Below are 22,063 nucleotides of genomic sequence, written 5' to 3'. Positions count from 1 at the left end.
TCAATCTGCCTGAAGAATCCAGATCTAATCGACAGAGGCACTGCCTGCTACATTTATTAAATCTCAGAATTATTTTAGGCTTAAAAGAATTTAGATTTAAAAAAAACAAAAAAACAAAAAACAAAGCTAGTAAGAGGTAGGGCCAGAATTCCAGACCAAAACCTGACACCTTGTCCACTATACTTACACAGCCCTTCAGATATTTGAAGATAGCCGTCATCCCCTCCCTGCTCCCTGCCCACCCCTACCCAATCTTCACAAGGCCAGTTTCTTCAACGTAGGGAGGCCCTACATAAGTGACCTCTGGAAATTCAGACATGTCCTCTCATGTCAGAAAAGCCAGCTGAGACTGTGTCTTGAGGGGATAAGTACTGGACATGAGGAGGATGGCTGCCACTAACAAGGCTGAGATTCCTGAGCTCTGAGGCCACTCCTCAATCCCTCAGTTACTCGGGATAAAGCAAAAGCAAGAGAGGCCCGAGAGCCACAGCCCTGGAGCAGAGTCAGCCGGTGAGTGACTATGGGAGACAAGCAGGAGGGAAGCTGCAGCTCTGGCAACATCAGAAGTGCCATCTGACAGGACCTCCAGTTCAGGGGCCTTCCCCACGTAGCTGGCCCTCCTCAGACACCCCTCTGTCTACCAGGTCTCAGCCAATGGGGTGGTCTCTCCCGTTACTGAGTTCTGGGGCAAATAGGAGATAGGCTCTTCCAGAGAAAGCAAACTGACACAGAGGGAGCTCCCCATGAGCTATAACCCCAAAGTCGATAAGCTCGTAACCCAGGACGATGTCAAAGTGGTCCGATGCTATATGAAGAGAATCACCAAGGCAAAAGCCTAAAATAGCAGATGCTTGGGGGAAATGCCAAAGACAAAAGACAAAGAAAAGATTTTTTAAAGGTAGGCTTAGAATAAGAACAAAGTCAGGATAGATGTTAATTCTTTACCAATTGTTCTTCAGTTTTCTCCATCAAAACGGACTTCAAATCTCAGCCCTGCTTAACAGGCTCTTTGTAAGCTGGGCCCTACTATCCTATATAATTCCTGTCTCTGATTATTTCCCTGGGTTTCAGCTGCCTTAAAGAATACTTTCTCCCATGTCCAGGCCGTTGGGCCTGCTATCTTCCTGCCTCAGACTCTTTTCCCCTTTTGCTCAGCCTTCCCTGACCACCTACTCCCAACCCCAGGCTGACTGGGGTGTGCTCTCCTCCCACTCCCACAGCCCCTGTCCATGTGCCTCTAATAGCAACTCTCACAGGATATGATCATTTCTTGGTATACTTCCCTCCATGAGAGACCATGAGCTCTCAAAAAAGACAGCATCTCTGCATTCCAAGAATCTATGGTGATGTCTGGCTCATCATTTCCTAAGTGGTGAATCAAATGAAAGAAGTGAGGATGAGTGAAGCATAAAGCTTGTGTCCTGTATGTTTGTCATCTCTCCTCCACTGACTTCTGACAGACACAGAGAAAACACTATCTGAAATACAGTAAGTGATCGACACTCACTGAATAAATCAAACACAAACAAACAAAAAAGGAACTCTGACAGATTCAACAAAGTGTTATAGTCATAAATATGAAAGTCCAACTCTAAGATCCTATGGAGTTTTTTAAAAACTGTATTTGTACAGATTTATACAAATTTCCCAGAATATTAAGAAAAGGGAGAAGGAAGACTATCATTTACTTAGGACTACAAATTTGTTAGGTACTTTACATATGATATTTTATTTGTTTTTCATAATCATCCTGAGAAACTGGGATTATAAACCCCATTTTATAGATAAAGAAACCCAAGTTCGAGATGTAGAACCAAAATTTGATCTCAGGTGAGCCTGACCCCAATCCTAAGCTTTTTCCACAATACCACTTGAATCTCTGGGGGGAACACAAAGCTATCTTCCTTATCATTCTATTTCAAGGAAAAGGAGTTCTGAAATCAGACAAGGCTCAATTAGGTCCTAATTCCAGAGAAAGGAGCTGTCATGGGGAGGCACGGAGAAGTGAAAAACTCTAGTCTTCCCTTGAGGATCACCCCCTTTTCCTTGAGGAAAGGTTCACATGTATTTTCTGTTCCTCCCATGGGGTTGGAAGGAAAATTTTAGGGTCCTTCTAAAGAAGGGAGGAAGCAACTTCTCCTTGACTCTTCTCCTTTCCCCAGAAGTTCAGATGGAACTCAGGTTATGATTCAGAGAAAAGATGGCAAGGAGGCTGCCACATAGGTCCACTTAATTCACTTAGAGGCCTTAAGGTAGATTAGAGAGGGAAGCAGGCCTGAAGCTTCCAACTCTAACAAGCCAATTCACCAAGTTACAACCTACAAATGTGGAACTAAAGTCCTTGTTCCTAGCTAGGAATACAGATGTTCCTTTTCCTCAAATGTCCAATGTGTAGAATGGTGGCATCTAATTAAGATAAAGAATCAACCAAATGGTTTCCCAAAACATGACTCACAAGTTGACTTGTCAGGTGTACAACAAACAGTGTTGGGACAACTGGACATTCACACACAAAAGAATGGATCTGAACACCTACCTCACACATATACAAAAATTAACTCAAAATGGATGAAAGACCTAAATGTAAGAGCTAAAACTACAAAACTCTTAAAAGAAAACATACAGGTAAATCTTTGTGACCTTGGGCTAGGCAATAGCTTTTTAGATATGACATCGAAAGTCAAGCAACGAAATCAAAAATAGATATACTGGACTTCATAAAATTAAAAACTTTGTGCCTCAAAGGCCACTACCGAGAAAGTAAAAAGACAATCTACATAATGTGATATTTGTAAAACATCTGTCTGATAAGGGTCTAGTATCCAGAACATATAAAAACTCTTAGAACTCGGGGCGCCTGGGTGGCTCAGTGGGTTAAAGCCTCTGCCTTCAACTCAGGTCATGATCCCGGGGTCCTGGGATCGAGCCCCACATCGGGCTCTCTGGGCAGCGGGGAGCCTGCTTCCCCTTCTCTCTCTCTCTGCCTGCCTCTTGCCTACTTGTGATCTCTGTCTGTCAAATAAATAAATAAAATCTTTGGAAAAAAAAAAACTCTTAGAACTCAACAATCTAAATAAAAAATAAGCAAAGGATTTAAATAAATATTTCTCCACAAATGATACATAAATGGCAACAAACACATGGAAAGATGTTCAACGTCATTAGTCATGAGGAAAATGCAAATCAAAACTATGAGGTACTTCTCCACACCTCCTGGATGACTATAGTCAGAAAAACAGACAAACAAGCACTGGTGATGATATGGAGACCTGAGAACCCTTATGTGGGTGGGAATGCAAAATGGCGCAACCACTTCAGCAAACACCTTGGTCCTCTTCAAAAAGTTAAACATAGAGTTACTATATGATGAGCAATTTCACTTTCAGGTATATACTAAGGAGAAATGAAAACTATGTTCATACAAAAACTCACAGCAACTTTACTCATGATAGCCAAAAAAGGAAACAACCTAAATGGCCATCTACTGATGAAGGTATAAATAAAATGTGGTATATCTATATGATGGAATTGTACTCAGTCATAAAAAAGGAATGAAAGGGTGCCTGGGTAGCTCAGGAGTTTAAGTGTTCTACTCGTAATATTGGCTCAGGTTATGATCTCAGGGTCATGGGATCCAGTCCATGTCATGCTCTACATGGAGCATGGAGGCTGCTTGGGATTCTCTCTCTCCCTCTGCCCCTCCCTCCACTCACTCATGCGTGCTCTCTCATTAAAAAAAAAAAAAAAAAAAGGAATGAGGTACTGACTCATACTACAACAGAAATGATTCTGAAAACCACTATGTTAAGTGAAAGAAGCCAAATGCAAAAGGCTTCATATTGTATGATTTCACATATGCAACAGGCAAACCATAGAGAGAGAAAATAGGTTAGGGTTTCCCATGTGCTAGGGGAGAGGAGAACGGGGGGTGACCGCTAATAGATGTGGGATTTCTCTTTTAAGGTGATGAAACGTTCTGGAATTAGACAGTGGTGATGACTGCAAACCCTAGTGATAAGTTAAACATTTGATTGTACACATTTAAAACAGGTGACTTTTATAACATGTTAATTATATCTCAATAAAAAAGTCACAACTATAAAAATGAGCTAAGTGTACACATTATAACATATGTACTGTCAAAGTGATATGACCGAAAAGCAATTAAGTTAACCTGAAAATCACTGCTGCAGGTTGGTGTTTACTTTCATAGTAACAAATATGAAAAACATTGAATTTTATTGCCATAAACTGAACACCAACATAAAGAAGGTTGGGAGGAAAAATTAATTTGATTTCCATGAAAAACATCCAACGATAAATATTTGCTCTCTTCCAGTATCTTAGTTGGTTGCAAGCTGAGCTCCCTAAAGCAGATAGACGAGCCACTATGTTAGATCTGCCAACAGCAAACAGGCTTGAAAGAATTCAGGTCTAAGATCCTGAGCCTTGGATGCACTGTCTTTGGTAAGTGGTAAACGGATTCTCTCCCCACAAGCTGTTGCTGCAAATGAACATTCCACAGTGGTAACGACAACGTAACAGAGAAGCGCTTTCAATTACCAGCATCTCCACCTCAGAGACTGGATGAACATTTTCTCTAAGGCTTTTCCTAGATTCCTTAAATGAATATGTGTGAGTCCAAATGACCCATTTTTCCAAATAAGCACAGCTCATGTTAGGAATATTGAATCACAAGCAAGCTTTGTACACATACTATGTAAAAGTAAAAATACAGTATAATATTCTAGAACTGTGCCTGGAACATCACACACACCCAATACATATTTGAATGAATGTTTATAATAGTAATGTTTAGCAAATAGTTTAGATCAAAAACTAAGGCAAATGGTAACAGTATTTCTAAATTAACTTATCTTCATCAACAGAAAGCTGTTTCTTTTTGCTTTATCTTAGTCATGTAATACCACATTCCCACTGATACTCAAACTGACACATCAAAGGCTATTAACAAAGATAATTAGTCCACTGTAAGTAGAAAAGGTATTCTGATTAATTATAAAAGTCACTGCCCCTCAACTATAAACTTTCCTGAAATAAAAGAACTTCAGGTGGGAAAAACTGCAGGAGTTTGTGAGATGATGAGTTTCTCTTATTTTATGATTTATTTTAGTTAATAAACTAAGGAAAGATGTATCAGTGGGGTTTAACAATAATTTGTCTATTCTTCACATTCTGGAACCCTAAGACAGATCTGAGCAAAACACAATTGCCTCACTAATCCATATCGAAGCTCAGCAGAAAAGAAAATTCTTTCTGAAATACATCTTAAAACATACTAATTTACCAGCATCAAGAAGGTCAGCAATTAGTTTTACATTACATTTTATTTTTTCTACAGCCTCTTCTAAAAACAGAGAAATTATTTCATTGATCAGTATCTACAACTGTGAGTACCGGAAATACTATATAGGATCATATACAGAACAAAAGAAGTGGAAAGAAACTTCAGAGCTCACATTTTGTCTTTTCAGGACAATTCTAAAAGTATCTAAGGATATGATCCTACAGGTTCACCCTGTGTGACGGACCCCGTCAGAAAAAGTCTTCCTTGCCTCGCCTGGAGCAGTGTAGTCTCTTTCTCAAGGACACATTAAGATGGCATGAGTATCTCCCTTTGTATCAGCATCTTTCGTGTTTGGGTTGGAAATCACACTACTCAACTCACTTACTTCCATCAACTCTTCCTTGATATGCTAATATCACAAACTAGCATTTTTTAAGACAATACAGATAGTTCCTTGGTCTCCGCATGAAAAGGGCTTTCTAAGCATACAAGCAATGAAATGAAAAGGAAAAGATGAATAGGTAGACAACGTAAAATTGTTTTAGTTTCCAGAAATAAAAAACCGCCATCAGTTAAATGAAATGGCGATTACGGAGGGGCATGCCCCCATAGGACAAGCAAGGGTTAATATCCTTACTCTATCAAGAGTCCACACAAATCAGTGTCTGGCCAAGACAGTACCCCCAGCCTTCCCCTCCTCAGCCTCACAAGAAATTGCGTGGTCCCTACGAAAAGGAGGTCACAGCTTCTCCCTGCAGGCTTTCAGAATCACTCTGCCTCCTTCTTCTGCCTTAGCCATTTGCCTCTTTTTTACCTCCTGCCCTTTTTCTTCCAAGTCCTGTTAGAATGAAGAAGAGTCAGATAAACACACAGTCGGCCTGGTTCTCATTTCAGAATTTCCCTGGGGACCTAGCCTCTGAGACACGGCTTTCCACATTGCTCTGTACCTTGTAGGCAAGTAACAACTCGCCCCAGGCTCCAGGGATACTTACCCAACGAATTCCAGCCAAAGCCCAGCATACTGATTCCTGCCTGGGCTGGGGGGCAGGTGGGGGTGTTTGTGTTGGAGGAACAGAAGTGAAACAAACAACCGATTTAAAAAACCTGAGACGCCCAGATAAAAGCCATCATAGAGTTTACGCAGGTCATTCACAGAAAAGAAATATCTGAGAGGCAACAACATTTTTTTAATGCTTAAAAACATCAATAATGAAAGATATGAGTTAAAACAAGAAGGAGCTGTTTTTTTCTGTGTAATTAGCAAAGAGTTTTTAAAAATAATAATGCTAATGCACGTGTCACAAATCTGATGGCGGAGTGACAACTTTCTGAAAGTGGACGTATGTTTCAAGAGCAGCCACAGTGATCTTGCACTTGGACCCTAATTGTATTTTTAGGAACTGATCTTCAGTCATCAAAAATCTCATCAAAAGGTTTAAATATAAAGACTTTTTCTTTTCATTTTTGTACTTGAAATATAAATATCCAACAATAATTGTCATAAGTAAATAAATAATGGTTCATGCACAACGTGGCTTATGATGAAAACAATAAAAATGATATAATAAGAGTTGACTCTGTGGGGTGCCTGGGTGGCTCAGTCAGTTAAGTGTCTGCTTTCGGCTCAGGTCATGAACCCAGTATCCAGGATCGAGCCCCATATCAGGCTCCCTGCTCACCGGAGAGCCTGCTTCTCCCTCTCCCTCTGCCTGCCGCTATGCCTACTTGTGCTCTCTATCTCTCTGTCAAATAAATAAATTAAATATTTTTTAAAATTAAAAAAAAAAAAAGAGTTGACCCTGCTATATAGCATTGACTAACGACCATTCACTGTTCTAAGCAGTTAACAAGTACAGTTGACCTTTGGACAACACAGGTGTGAACTGCACGGGTCCACTTACATGTGAATTTTTTCGAATAAATACGGTAGAGTACTGTAAATGTATTTTCTCTCCTTATGATTCTATTGATAACATTTTCTTTTCCCCAGATTGCTTTCTTGTAAGAATACACTATGTCATACATCAATGAATCGATTGCTTATGTTACCGTCAGACTCCTGCTCAACTGTAGGCTATTAGTAGCTAAGTTTAGGGAAGTCAAAAGCTGTACATGGATTTTCTACTGTGTGGGGGATCAGTTCCCCTAAACCCCACATTGTTCAAGGGTCAACCTCTATTAACACAGTTACTTCATAACAACACAAATGGAATTGATGAGGTAGTAGGTCACTCTCCATGTCACAGTTGAGGAATCTGAGGCACAGGGAGGGTAAGTGATTGCCCCAAGCTTACGCTGGGACAGACTCACATTCCCGTAACCAAAATCTTAAAATCCAAAAAGTGTTCACATCAATTTGTCGCAAACTCGTTTGTTGGCAAAACTTGACATGAAGCAATGCAAAACTCTGTAGAGCCTTTATCCCACTTAGAGTGACATCATCTCACTAAAGAAAAATCAATGTGTTTGATTTCGCGATGCTGCCCCAGACCCTGCTCAGAAGGGATACAGTATATATGCCATGTTATCTTTCTATAATCAGAAACACTCTGAACTTTAAAAGAAAACTAGTCCCATGGGTTTCAGATAAGGGAATGTGGGAGAGCGGAAATTCAAATCTGAGCATCCATCTGCCTAGTTCTGCAGTCTGGGCCCCTAACCACTAAGTGCTATTTCCAGAAACTAATGACATGGGAAATGTCTAGAATTCAAACATTCAAGTATTTATTAACTACATACCATGTACCAGTCACACAGACAAAATTGCAATTGTGACAAGCACAAGGGAAGAGAACTGGTGTCAGTTCTAAGGGGGTCTGGCCAGAGTGGTCAGAGGCAGTTTTCCTGTTTTGATCTAAGATGTGAAGGATGAGCAGGAATTAACTAGACTAGAGAGAAGAGGGAAGAGCATTCCTGGCAGGGAGAAGAATACATGCAAATGCCCTTGGTAGGAGGGAAAATGATGACAAAAGACTGAAAAAGAGCCAATGTAATTTGAACCCAGAGAACCAGGGGCTGGAGAAGAGGAAGGTACTACAGGGCCTTATAGGGAGGGTAACTAACAATTTGCCCCAGAACGGTGAGTCACAGTCCCCATGTAAACAGCAACACTGTCCTTCACTCTCAAAAGTATCTTGGTCTGGACATTGAAGTATCCAGTCACACAATTTGTAGGCCACATTAAGGAACTGTATCTTTATCCTAAGAGCAATGAGAAGTCATGATGGATTTTAAGCAGGGGGCAATGGGGGAGAAGAGAGACAGCATAATCAAATTTTAATTTTTAAAAGATGACTCTGGCTGCAGTGCATATTAACAGGGTAGGAGGAATATCTTCGGGCCGGTTAGGAGGCTACTACAGGAGACCTGGCAAGAGATAATTGTAGCTGGGTCTAGGGTGACAGTTGTAGGGATAGAAATAAGTAGATGGATTTAAGATAGTTTTGAAGAAAAAACGAATAGGCTTTGATGATGATTTAGAGATGGAAGGAGAGGGAATGGCAGGTGTGAAGGATGAGTCCAAGATTTCTGGCTTGCAAACTAGATGGAGGATAGTGTGATTCACTGAGATAGAAACACTAGAGATCAGGATGCCTGGGTGGTTCAGTCGGTTAAGCATCTGCCTTCAGCTCAGGTCGTGATGCCAGGGTCATGGGATGAAACCCCGCAACGGGCTCCCAGCTCAGAGAGGAGCCTGCTTCTCCCTCTCCCTTGGCCTGCTGCTCCCTCTACCTGTGCTGTCAAGTAAATAAATAAAATCTTTTTAAAAAGAAACAAACACTAGAAATCTTTCATCCATTTTGAGTCTATTTTTGTGTATGGTGTAAGAAAGTGGTCTAGTTTCGTTCTTCTGCATGTGGCTATCAATTTTCCCAATACTATTTGTTTAAGAGACTGTCTTTTTTCCACTGGACATTCTTTCCTGCTTTGTCAAAGATTAGTTGACCATTAAGGGTCCATTTCTGGGCTCTCTATTCTGTTCCATTGGTCTATGGGTCTGTTTTTGTGCTAGTACCATACTGTCCTGATGATCACAGCCTTGTAATAGAGCTTGAAGTCCAGAATTGTGATGCCACCAGCTTTAGTTTTCTTTTCAACTTTCCTTTGGCTATTCAGTCTTTTCTGGTTCCATACAAGTTTTAGGATTATTTGTTAAAGGGTCAGTATCTAAACTCTATAAAGAACTTATCAAACTCAACACCCAAAGAATAATCCAGTCAGGAAATTGGCAAAAGATGTGAACAGACATTTCTTGAAAGAAGACATACAAATTGCCAACAGACACATGAAAAAAATGCTCAACATCACTCAGCATCAGGGAAAAACAAATCAAAATCACAATGAGATACTCCCTCACATGTGTCAGAATGGCTAAAATTAACAAGTCAGGAAATGACAGGTGTTGAGGATGCAGAGAAAGGGGAACCCTCCTGCAATGCTGGTGGGAATGCAAGCTGGTGCAGCCACTCTGGAAAACAGTATGGAGGTTCCTCAAAAAAGTTAAAACTAGAACTACCCTATGATCCAGCAATTGCACTACTGGGTATTTACCCAAAAGATACAAATGCAGTGATCTGTAGGGACACTTGCACCCCAATGTTTATAGAAGCGATGTCCACAGTAGCCAGACTATGGAAAGAGCCCAGATGTCCACCCACAGATGAATGAATAAGAAAGATGTGGTATATATCACAATGGAATACTATTTAGCTATCAAAAAAATGAAATGTTGCCATTTGCAATGATGTGGATGGAAATATAAGCTATTATGCTACACAAAATAAGTCAATCGGAGAAAGACAATTATCATATGATTTCACACATAGGTGAAATTTAAGAAACAAAACAGAGGAGCATAGAAGAATGGAGGAAAAAATAAAACAAGATGAAATCAGAGAAGGAAACAAACCACAAGAGACTCTTAACCACAGGAAATAAACTGAGGGTTGCTGGAGGAGAGGGGAGGTGGGAGATGGGGTAACTGGGTGATGGGCATTAAGGAGGGCACCTGATGTCATGAGCACAGGGTATTATATAAGATTTATGAATCACTGAAATCTATCTCTGAAACTAATAATATACTCACTGTATGTTAGGTCCGTTATTAAATGAAACGAGACTGAGACAAGTAAAAGTTATTTAAAGCTTTATTCTATGCTAAGCATTAGAAGTAAACAAGGTTGAAGTTATGCAAAGCTTTAAACTATGCCAAGCATTAGAAATCAGACTGACCGGCCAGGGCCGCTCTGAGGAGAGCGACCCTTCCCAGCCTTACAGACTAATTTTTATAGAGCAAAAACCTGGCCACATATAGGTAGCCAATGAGATTGTAACATTGTATAGTCATGTTAGGCCATGTGAAGGTGGCCAATTGAATTCCAATTTACCCTATAGTAGCTGTTTGACCTAACCTATTACTCTGGTCAGAATTGGTGCTCAAGGTTGGCGCCCAGACGGCAGGGTTTACATTCTTTGGTGGTTAGGGAAAAAGTATGTGTGTTTTTTACTGATTGGATGTCTCCACCTGGCCCGACTCGTCCTTGTATTCTGGGCTCTGTTATTAGGAACTGGCTGACCATATTTTCCTGGCTTCCCAGACTTGCTTCTAAGTAAGTTTCGGTGGGGGGTGCGGTCAGTTTAAGTTTTACTGCACAAACAATAAAATGGCTTTTAACCAAGATGGAGTCACTCTGGCTAAATAGGCCCTTACACTGTATGTTAATTAATTGAATGTAAATAAAATTTTTTTAAAAGGACCAACTTTTTTTTGTAACCTCATTGCCAACTGTAACCTCAGTGCCAAGCATGTAATAGACCCTAAATAAATGTTGTTAAATGCAAAAACAAAAACAAACAAAAAAACTCTAGAGATTTTCAGGGGCTAAAAATTTAAAGGTGAAACAGCCGCCTACCGGTTGTAACTTGGAGCCACGGGCCTGGGGGAGTGCATAAAGCAAGGGAGAAGTTTAGGCTCAAAACCCGTTGGTGGGGGCGCCTGGGTGGCTCAGTGGGTTAAGCCTCTGCCTTCGGCTCAGGTCATGATCCCAGGGTCCTGGGATCGAGCCCTGCATTGGGCTCTCTGCTCAGCAGGGAGCCTGCTTCCTCCTCTCTCTCTGCCTGACTCTCTGCCTAGTTGTGATCTCTGTCTAATAAATAAATAAAATCTTAAAAAAAAAAAAAAAAAAAAACCCCGTTGGTGTTTCTTTCCATTCACAGAGACCTCACCTGATGTACGACCACCCTGTTTTCCGGTTGGATACTGGAGCTGTTTGGTGGTCAAACAAAAAAGAAGGTCTGTCTTAGCTAGTGCTGTGGGACGAGGATGAAACCACTCGTAGCATGCAAATATCCCTACGACTCTCCACTCTCAAGTGCTTTACATTCACGGTTCACAAAGCAGTTTGACACACAGGCTCCATCAAGCCCACACCTTCGTCAGAAATGACCATCTGCATTGCCGGATGAGGAAAGAGAGAAGAGCGCTGAAGTTACCTGTCCACCTAGACATTAAGGGGCTGCTCTTAGGCCATACTAGCTCCTCGGATTGCATCCACTCTGTGCAAGGGACCTGACCAAGTGCTGTAAGAAGTACCATGTAGTGAGGCCCTACTAGGAGCCAGGCGCTAGGACGTTAAAATAGACAGACACTTGTAAGGACGTGTTCCTTTTCCCAAATCACACTTACCCTACAGTCCGTTCGCTTTAAACTTCCAAAAAGGGTCAGGTCCCAGGATGGGTGAGGTGAGAAGGTGGAGCTGAACGGGGCCGACTGGGACCACCCCAAACCTCGGACCCCGGACCCCGGGAGAAATGGGGTCCCAACGGCTGGGCCCGGGGAGACACTGGGAGGGGAGGCGGGCCCGCCCGCAGCGGGAGGCCCTGCGGCCGGTTTGCCGGCGCGTTGCCAAGGCAACGGCCGGGACCTAGCGGCGCGGCGACGCGGGGGGCCACTCACCCCGCCCGCAGGCAGGCCGGCCGCAGAGCGGCGCCCACCTTCGGCGCTGGGCGGGGGGGGGCGCGTCGCGGGGGGGGGGGGGCGCGGGGGGGGGGGGGGGGAGGGGGGGGGAAGGGGGGGGGCCGGAGGGCCGGGGCGGGGGTTGGTCGCCGAGCGCGGAATTCCGCCCTTGGAGAAACTTTGCTGCGGGCGGGGCGGCGGCGGGGGAGTGGACCGCGGCCGCGCGGGGACAGAGAGCGGCGGCTGCGGCGAAGCCCCTCCGCACGGCGGCCGGGCTGGGCGGTGTAGGGGAGGCGCCTGCGAGCCCTGTGAGCGGTCCTTTGAGGGACCGGCCAGGGAACCCTGGCTCGGGGACAGAGAAGCGGCCGCATGTCACACGAAATGACAGCTTGCTAACAGGGCCATCCCAGTACCGAGGTGAGGCCCAGCGGCTATGCCCAGGCGGAGCTAGCCGAGAAAGGTGGGGAGATGACCCCGCTCTCAGGGCTGCGCGGAGGCCAGGGGCAAGGGCGGAAGCGCTCCTCACCGACCCGAGGACAATTCCCAGAAATAAGTTTCAGCCACAAACCTCTGCAGAACCGTCTGAATGCAGGACCCCTGCATTGGTGGCTAGAAGTACGGGCTCCCGCTATACGCTAAAGTTCTTCTTGACCTGCACTGGGAATGGCTCCTGAGGGCTTGGGTCCTGCTCTCTAGCCGTGGAGGAGAAGAAATGTAACTCTCTTACTACTGGCCTAATTATTTCAGGCAGATATCCTGTAAAATTTATTTGATTAATAGCCAATAACTTGGTACAGCAGGTCCATTCATTTTATAGCTTAGAGGTGGGGCTTGCCTTTGGCAACGGGTTCAAGCTGTCAGGCTCTTAGAAAACTCAGCATGGCCAGGGTGGGTAACTGTAACTTCAGTTCTGCAAATTTAGCAAGCACAAATAATCCCCACCATATCCTGAACTGTAGAACTCTGGGGCCTTGTTTTAGAGAAATACAAAACTATTGTTTAACAAGGGTCTGGAATAGCCTGCAAGAATTTTCTCTTTTCCCCCTCCCCCTCGGCACTGCCCCATCCCTGCTTGAGTAGTGGCACAAAGACCAACAAACGGAGATGAACTTGACCATCTGTTTCATTGAACTGTGAAGCATACAGATTTCTCTTTAATCAGCAGCAGTGAAGCCTTGCATTCCATATCCTTACCAAGAAATAAATTGGTAATGTTTACTTCCTAATGGCTATGAAAATCTGGTTGAGAGAAACTGCAGTTAGGGAGAATTATTTGAAAGGTATGCAGATGACCCCTCCTCTATGTCCTCTCTGGATTTAGTGAGTCCCAAACCTGACTACATGTCAGAGACATCTGGGGAGTTCTTTTGCTTTTCTTTATCTTGTATTTAAATTCAGGTTCACAGGTTACACTTACAGGAAATCTGATTCAATAGATCCTATGAAATCATTTTCAAGAGGTCTTCAAATGAGCGTGATATAAAGCCAGATTGGAAACCACTGGACTATATTTTAGCCTGACTTAAGCCAGACAAAGACCACTTTATTATCACCCTTGCAACATTGCCTGTACCGAGTCATGCTTTATCCTTATGCCATCTGCCTATATTAAGAAATACTGTTAAAAAAATAATCATGACATTATTTTATAGCTCTATAAAAGAATTCTACCAGACTGCACATCCCAGAGTTTCTCAAGCTTTTTAGACCATAATCCACCCTAAGAAATACATTTTATGTTATCACGCAATACATGTTTACCTATACCTTTAATAACTGAAACAAGTTTTATAAAATATCCATACCACATGCTATGCACCCTGAGATTTTTATTTCTTTTTCATGTTGGTTTAAACCCGTTAAAAAGTTTCTTGACCCTCCTACATGAGTGTATTTTAAAAACAGCAGAATAGGTATCTTTTTCTGGAAACTAGCCTTGGATCCTCAGACAAGGTAACTAGGCCACCAGGCTACAGTCGATTGCTCCAAGTAGGTACCTGACTCAAGCTGAGCCAATCATCTCTGTCTCCCAGGAATTTGGAATTAAGACTGAGGGATTTCAGTTTTTCTCTTGGTAGCTAACATGGAAACAGAGAAAATCAGTTGTTGTCGCAGACATGCTTCCCATCACACGGCCTGTAAAAATAGAAGACCAGGCTGCAGGAGAAATGTGAAAAGAATAGGAAGGATGAAAAAGATCCACAAAGGGAAAGGAAAAGAGACCAGAAGAGTTCTGACAGCTTTCTATCCCTGATCCTAGTATTTCCTGAAATGAGCGGCATTCCTGGAATTCCATGGACTATTTCAAATCTTTATAACAAAGTGCCCTCTTTTGCTTAAGCTAGTTCAAGTGGCTCAGTGTCTGTTATTACATCCAAGATGGATCTATATATTAGTCTTATACGGCTGTTGTAACAAATTATCATACAATCACTAATACAATCACTCTGTGTTCCTCATAGAAAAGCCCACACAAGAACTGTACTTCCATCCTGAGTGCCAGAAAAGAAAAATCTTTTTTCCTCTTGAAACACTGACACCGCCATTTTTCCTTAAGAAGAAAACATACCATGAAATCAGTCATACTTCCCATCTCGCCTTGGCTTCCAGGAAGATGGGAACCAAAGTTGCAACTCAACTTTAATAGTTTTGCTAAACACAATGGCTTGCATACCAACATTATGACTTTCCCGTGTTCTCTCTCTTCCATTTTTCCTCATTTCTACCTTTGTCTTTTTGTATTTTTTCATTGTACTGATTGTATTATTTTAAGCTGCTTCGAATAATGTGCATGTATTATTTCCTCTACCTACAAGCTTCTGCCCCCATACTTCCCTAAGGCTGGTTCTTTTTCATCATTTAGATTTCAGCTCACTAGCCACCTCTTCAGGGAATCCTTCCCTCATCCCTATATCTAAAGTAGTCCCATCCCACAGTATATCACATTACCCTATATTGTCTTAGAGCACTTAACACCACCTAAAACAAGCTTATTTATTTTCTTTCCTTCCTCCCCAGAAGCTAAGCTCCAGCCTTTTTGCTTATTGCTCATTCCCAATCCCTGGGACAGTCTCTGGCATTTAGTCGTTATTTAATAAAATATCATGGCTTTAGTAAGTGGGAGGAAGGAAGGAAGGAAGGGAGGGAGGGAGGGAGGGAGGAAGGAAGGAAGGAAAGGAATGGAAGGGAAGGAAGACTTTGTAGAACATGGTGAAATAGATGAATAAATAGGTAGATAAGTAGACTGACAAATAGACAAATATTCATTTCTAGTGTGTAAATATCACTAACGTTTAGAGAGAGGAATCAGAGAAACTACACAAGGAAGTAAAACACAACTCCCTAAAATGTGTACCTAGAGGTACTGGGTTTTCCTGGGAACACTTGATGTAAGTGCCTCAGAGAAAAATTTTTTTTCGAAGTTTTCAAGTGGCTCAAGGCAGCTACATTAACTATTATGGCCGGTTACCATAGCTGAAGTCATCAGTTCTCAGTGAGGTAATGGACTGCAACACCATGGCCACCAGCACGACAAACTGTCTATATGGCCAAGGGAACCCAAGCTATTGCAAGGGTCATTACTACACAACAATCTCCTCTCAGTCTCTTCCAGTAATTATTAATGTCACTGCTGGCAACAAGCATTATACGCTGCTCGCTTAAACACTCCATGTGGTAACGTCATTGTTAAAGTGCAGTATCAAGTTGCTTGTCATTTAAGGAAGAGGGATCAGAATTGAAGTTTGTCACTCTAACAAAACATAAGGAGCAATTAGTACAGTTTGTTCCAGGCTTTGCTGGCCCTGTCAGTAAAAATTCCAAAGTTTGGGGCGCCTGGGTGGCTCAGTGGGTTAAAGCCTCTGCCTTCGGCTCAGGTCATGATCCCAGGGTCCTGGGATCGAGCCCCACATCGGGCTTTCTGCTCAGCGGGGAGCCTGCTTCCTCCTCTCTCTCTGCCTGCCTCTCTGCCTACTTCTGATTTCTGTCTGTCAAATAAATAAATAAATTAAAAAAAAAAAATTCCAAAGTTTGGGGGAAGGAATGGACTTCAGTTTTCTTAAGTCAAGAAGAGTTCTTTTATGCATTAATTAATATGTATCTCTGTTATTCAAAAGATTTCTGAGACACCCAACATCATAAAAACCATCCCATAATTTTTCTGTTCTATAAGATATATTCAGAGATGTTTAGGTCACCATGTGTTATTTTAAGATTTCTTGAATGGGGACATGTCCTTAAAAATATATAATGCAGAATGTAACTTTTTCCTAATGAGATCTATCTTTAGTTACTGGTAGTCTCTACCAATTTATGCAAGTCTTTCTTTTTTTTTTTTTTTGTCTTCTTCTACCTTCACAAAAGTATAAGTGTGACTTATCTCCATGGTTCAAAATGAAACATTTGACAACTAACTCAACTGAGGATGTTTGACCCAGCCTCCTTTTCAAATAATTAAAGGTCAGGTTAGTGCACACCAAAACTAAATTAATGTTTATGGACTGGAAGACTTGATATTGTTAAGGTGACAATCCTCCTCAAATTTATCTATAAATTCAATGTGATCCTTACCAAAATTTCAGATGCCTTTTTTGCAGAAATTGACAATCTGATCCTGAAATTCATAGAGAGATGCAAGAAACAATCTGAAAAAGAAGAACAAAGTTAGGCGGGGGTGGGGGGGCACAATTTCTGATTTCAAACTTACCGTAAAGTTACAATAATTAAGACTGCCAGACTAGGGGCATCTGGGTGGCTTAGTCAGATGGACGTCTGCCTTAGGCTCAGGTCATGATCTCAACATCCTGGAATGGAGCCTCAAAATCACCTCCCTGCTCAGCAGGGAGTCAGCCTCTGCCTCTCCCGCTGATCCTCCTCCCAGCTTGTGCTCTCTCTCTCTGTGTCTCAAATAAATAAATAAAATCTTAAAAAAAAAAAAAAAAAAGACTGCCAGACCAGCACAAGGATAAACAAATAGAACAATGGATAGAATTGAGAGTCCAGAAATAAACCCATGCGTCATTGGCCAACTGACAAGAGTGCCAAGAAAATTCAATGGCGGGGGCGGGGGAGATAGTCTTTTCAACAAATGATGCTGAGCAAACTGGATATCTATATGGAAAGGAGTGAATTTGGACCTGTACATCATGTCATATACACTGGCATATCCATACAATGGAATTTTATTTGGCTTTAGAATGGAATGAAGTACTGATACGTGGAACAACATGGATGCATCTTCAAAATATTATGCTCAGTGGAAGAAAGCAGATGCAAAGGTTCATGTATGATTCCACTTATGTGAAATGTCCATAATAGGCAAATTTATGTCTAGGGAAAGTAGATTACATGGTTGCCAGGGATTGTGAAGAGATGGGGAATGGGAAGAGACTGCTAATAGGTATGAGGTTCTTATTAGGGTGATGAAAATGCAGAGATCGACCTCTCTCTCCTACGAGGTCTGGGTGAGAGGCAGGCCCAGTCACATCCCAGCATGGGGATGGAGGGATGAAGTCCCTCTTACACACATTTGAAATATATGGAGCCCAGGAAAACCACCAGAAGTCATCCCAGGAAGAAGTGTCGGGTAAGACTTAGGGCCAATGTCCTATCTCCCTATTACCAGACATCCCATTTTGCTGATTTAATGCAAAGGAGATCATTGGAAGATTTGAAGGACTCCTGAAGAGTCAGTGGTGCCCAGCATGCCAGACTCAGGAGAGAAAATGGATTGTGTCACTTCTAAGAAACTATAAGCAGAAGGAAAGGATAGTGAGGCCCTCCCATCCCAATACTGCCAAGGCTCTTTCCACACCCAGCCTGGTTGAGCCCCCCCAGGTACCAAAGGCCTCTTCAGAATGGCTGGGGAAACACAGCCTGAGCCCAATGGCTTACAACGAGCTGACCCCACAGATATCCTCAGGCCCCAGAGTCCAGAGTGGGGGTGAAAACAGGACTCAGATCCTTCCACTGCTTCTCCACATCTCCTTACAGAGGCCTCACCAGCATTTCCCAGCCATGGACAAGGGAATTCCATCCCTTCCAGCTTTGGCCTCAGCCTCAGAGACTGGAAGCCAAACTCAGTCCTTTTCAGGAGAGAACGACTGAGGCAAGGGAAAGCAGAAGACATGCACGAGTGAGGCAGGACCCTAGCTCTGAATCGTACAACAGAAACAAGGGCAGGCAGAGGACATACCAGCAACCACCATGCTTTACTTTGGTTTTGCTTCTTACATGCTTATCTGGAAATAATTTCAAAGTAACAGAAAAGTGGCAATGATAAAAATAGTAAAAAGTATATCCAATAGTTAAAAAGAATAGTTAAAATGTAAAAATAATTAAAAAAAAGAATCTTTAGGGGCGCCTGGGTGGCTCAGTGGGTTAAAGCCTCTGCCTTCAGCTCAGATCATGATCCCAGGGTACTGGGATCGAGCCCCGCATCTGGCTCTCCGCTTGGCGGGGAGCCTGCTTCCCACCCTCTCTCTACCTGCCTCTCTGCCTACTTGTGATCTCTGTCAAATAAATAAATAAAATCTTTTTTTTTAAAAAAAAAAAGAATCTTTACCCAGATTGACATTTTACCCCCATTTGCTTTGTTTGTATCTATATGTACAAATATATATTTTGTCTAATTTCAATATATAAATTATATACTCCCAATATATAATGCATACTTTCTATATTTAAATATACATATAAATATATATTTTATATAAATCTGTGTGTGTGTATATATATATGTATGTGTGTGTATATATATAAGTGTATATATATACACACATTTCCTGCACCGCTTGAGGGCAAGTCTCATACACTATGGCCTTTTAGTCCTAAATACTCCAGTGCATATTCCCTAAAGATAAGGATATTCCCTTATATAACATTATGTAACGACAGAACAGTTACCAGCTGTAATGTATTTAACATCGATACACTGATGTAGTCTATTGTTCGTATTTCAATTTTGTCAGTTGACCCCATGATGTCTTTCATAGGATCTCCCCCTTCTACTACAAGACCCAGTCTAGTCTCAGGGATTGCATTTTGTTGTCAGTTCTTTAGCCTCTTTTAATCTGGGACATTTTCACAATTTTTCTTTGGTGTCAGTGGTGCCATTTTAAAAAAAATCCAGTCCCCTATCCCCTGGCCCTAATATAACATTTCTCATTTGTAGCTTGTCTGATGTTTTTCTCATTAGATTCAGGTTGTGCATTCTGGGCTTCAATACTGTATCAGTGATGTTGTGTCCTTATCAGTGTATCACTTCTGGATTCCAAACAGGTCCATCTGTTCCTCATCTGTGATGTTTTTTTGATCACATAGTCAAGGTGGGGATTTCTCCACTGCCTATTTACTGTATATTTTTTCCTCTCTCACAACTAATGAGCAGTCGCTAGAAAGACAAGACTGTCAAATATCCTGCTTCTCATCAAGGTGTCCCTCTGGAGTTGCCTTTACCCACTTCTTCCTTTCCCTAGAGCTACATGAGCGCCGCTGGCGCCACCTAGGGGGCTTCCGGCACACTGCACTGATGGGAACGCACGGCGCATCCTCCCCTCACTCCTGCCACCTGCCACCTACATTTTGAAAAGAAGAGCCTATAGAGAGCTGAATCACAAAGCCTGAATTCTAGTTTTGACATCGGCACGAACTCATGAGGGACCTTGGACAAGTTCTTCCCCTTCTCAAGTCTTCTGAGTGCCTGGTAAAATGGGAGGTTGGATGACAAAGATCTGTGTTACTTGTTCAACAGGTAGCCACTGAGCAACTATAGGCACTGTTGGAGGGTCTGGGCGAGGGTCCTGCTCTTGGGAAGCTTATGTCATACAAGGGGTGATCCAGACAATAACGAGAAAACAAGTTGCATAAAAGAATAAATAATACAGTAGTAAGTGCTAGGATGACAATAAAACAAGATTGTGAGAGAAAGTGCTGGGGGGTCCACCTCAGACTGGGTGGTTAGGGAAAGCCGTCTGAGGAAGGGGCTTGGAGCTAAGACACACAAGATGTTATTAGATACTTCTCATGATAAAAGTTCATATATATGCATAGTATATATAGTATATATAGTGTGCATATATATATGTACATACACATATATAAACATATATATACATATACATATATACATATGTATATACATATACACATATGTATATATGTATATATACATATACATAAACATATATACATATATATACAAAATAACTTTTTAGTGCAAAATTTGGAGAAAAGACAACCACTGGCAACATTCTAATATATTTACCTTTTTTCTTTTATTTTACATATAATTCTGTGTTCTGCTTTTTATTTAAATTGGCATCATCTCATAAGTATTTTCCATGTTGCTGTTCTAGATGCATGCTTCATATTTCATTTATTAAATTTGCCCTTTGCTTCCCAAGAACACTGTAATGAACACCTTCATCTAGGCTTACCAATTGGTAACTTTTTGTCACATTCCCTTTACTCTAATAATACAACACAGAGTTTTTCTGAACCCTCAAGGGTTACAGGCAACATGATCCTTCACCCCTAAATACTTGAGCATGTATTACAAGAGAACACGGTCATTCTCCCCTGTAACCACAGTTCAAATTAGCGCACTCAGGAAATTTCATATTAATACAAGCTATGGTCCCATATTAAAATTTTCCCACTTGTCCCAATAATATCCTTTACAACTGGTTTTGTTTGTTTTTTGATCTAGTATCTAGTATTTGATCTAAGTACCTGGTAATTTATGCAGCTGTTCTTTTCTATATTATACACTTAAAACTTCTAGACAGGACATTTCGTCTCAAAGTGAAATGATAGAATTTTAGTGCTCAGTCTCGAAAACTTAGGCCATTCTAACTGATAGTGAAAATCAGCCCAGTCTAACTAACACTAAAGACTAGACAATGTTACCCTCTTCTCCAGTGGGGAGACTGCATGAAAGTTTCTAATAACAGAAAACAGAGCTGGATTGTTCAGTGAGCCTTGGAAATGTTACTCATACTAATGTGTCTTTAAGAGGCTTGTGTTTCAGAAAGTGTTATGATATTCTATAAAAGGTAATCTAATCTATAAATCTGTTTGCTTATATTAATAATTTATTCCTCTTTTGATAATTTTTTAAACTGAGGTCTCTGCTTCCAGAAATACTTGAGAGGTTTCTCAAGTCAGAACAACTTTGGAATTTTCTTCTCCCTTTATGCATCCCATTACTCTGTTGGGTTCTTAATCCAAAGAAAGACTTTGAGAATATTTGTCTCATTTAAATTATGCCCTATAGGGTCCTTAAATATCATTTAAAATTATATTCTATTAATTATTTAACCATCTTCTACAGGCTTTTCATTGTTTCTAATACTCTAACAAATCTTTATCATGCCTTAAAAAAATAAACATTTTAAATAACACATTCAAATAACATAAAAATAAGTTTTTTTTTCTTTTTTTTATTTTTTATTTCTTTTCAGCATAACAGTATTCATTGTTTTTGTACCACACCCAGATAAAAATAAGTTTTTAATATCACCAAATATCCTGTTAACATTCAGCTTTTCCTGGGATGCCTGGGTGGCTCAGTTGGTTAAGCGGCTGCCTTCAGATCAGAGTCCTGGGATCGAGTCCCACATCAGGCTCCTTGCTCGGCAGGGAGCCTGCTTCGCCCTCTGCCTCTGCCTGCCACTCTGTCTGCCTGTGCTCAATCTCCCTCTCTCTCTCTAATAAATAAATAAAATCTTAAAAAAAAAACCATTCAGCTTTTCCCAATTATCTGATGATGTTTTTAGTTTGTTTAAAGCAGGATGTAAGTA

At 41.5% G+C, this 22,063-nt stretch overlaps 1 long non-coding RNA gene across 1 annotated transcript in view; it reads right to left on the bottom strand.

Annotated features, from left to right (window-relative positions):
- The window catches only part of LOC111159552, a 94,463-nt gene extending 88,217 nt beyond the window's left edge, over positions 1-6,246 (bottom strand). Inside the window, exon 1 of the long non-coding RNA XR_002641418.1 lies at positions 6,123-6,246. This is a non-coding gene — a long non-coding RNA (uncharacterized LOC111159552). The remainder of the gene's footprint in view (positions 1-6,122) is intronic.
- Positions 6,247-22,063: the final 15,817 nt, after the last annotated feature.

The sequence above is a fragment of the Enhydra lutris genome, unplaced genomic scaffold (genome assembly GCF_002288905.1).
Source record: "Enhydra lutris kenyoni isolate GAN:26980312 unplaced genomic scaffold, ASM228890v2 scaffoldscaffold68, whole genome shotgun sequence".
NCBI lineage: Eukaryota > Metazoa > Chordata > Mammalia > Carnivora > Mustelidae > Enhydra > Enhydra lutris.
The sequence above is the reverse complement of the archived record's forward strand: the minus strand, read 5'-3'. Positions and strand labels throughout refer to the sequence as shown.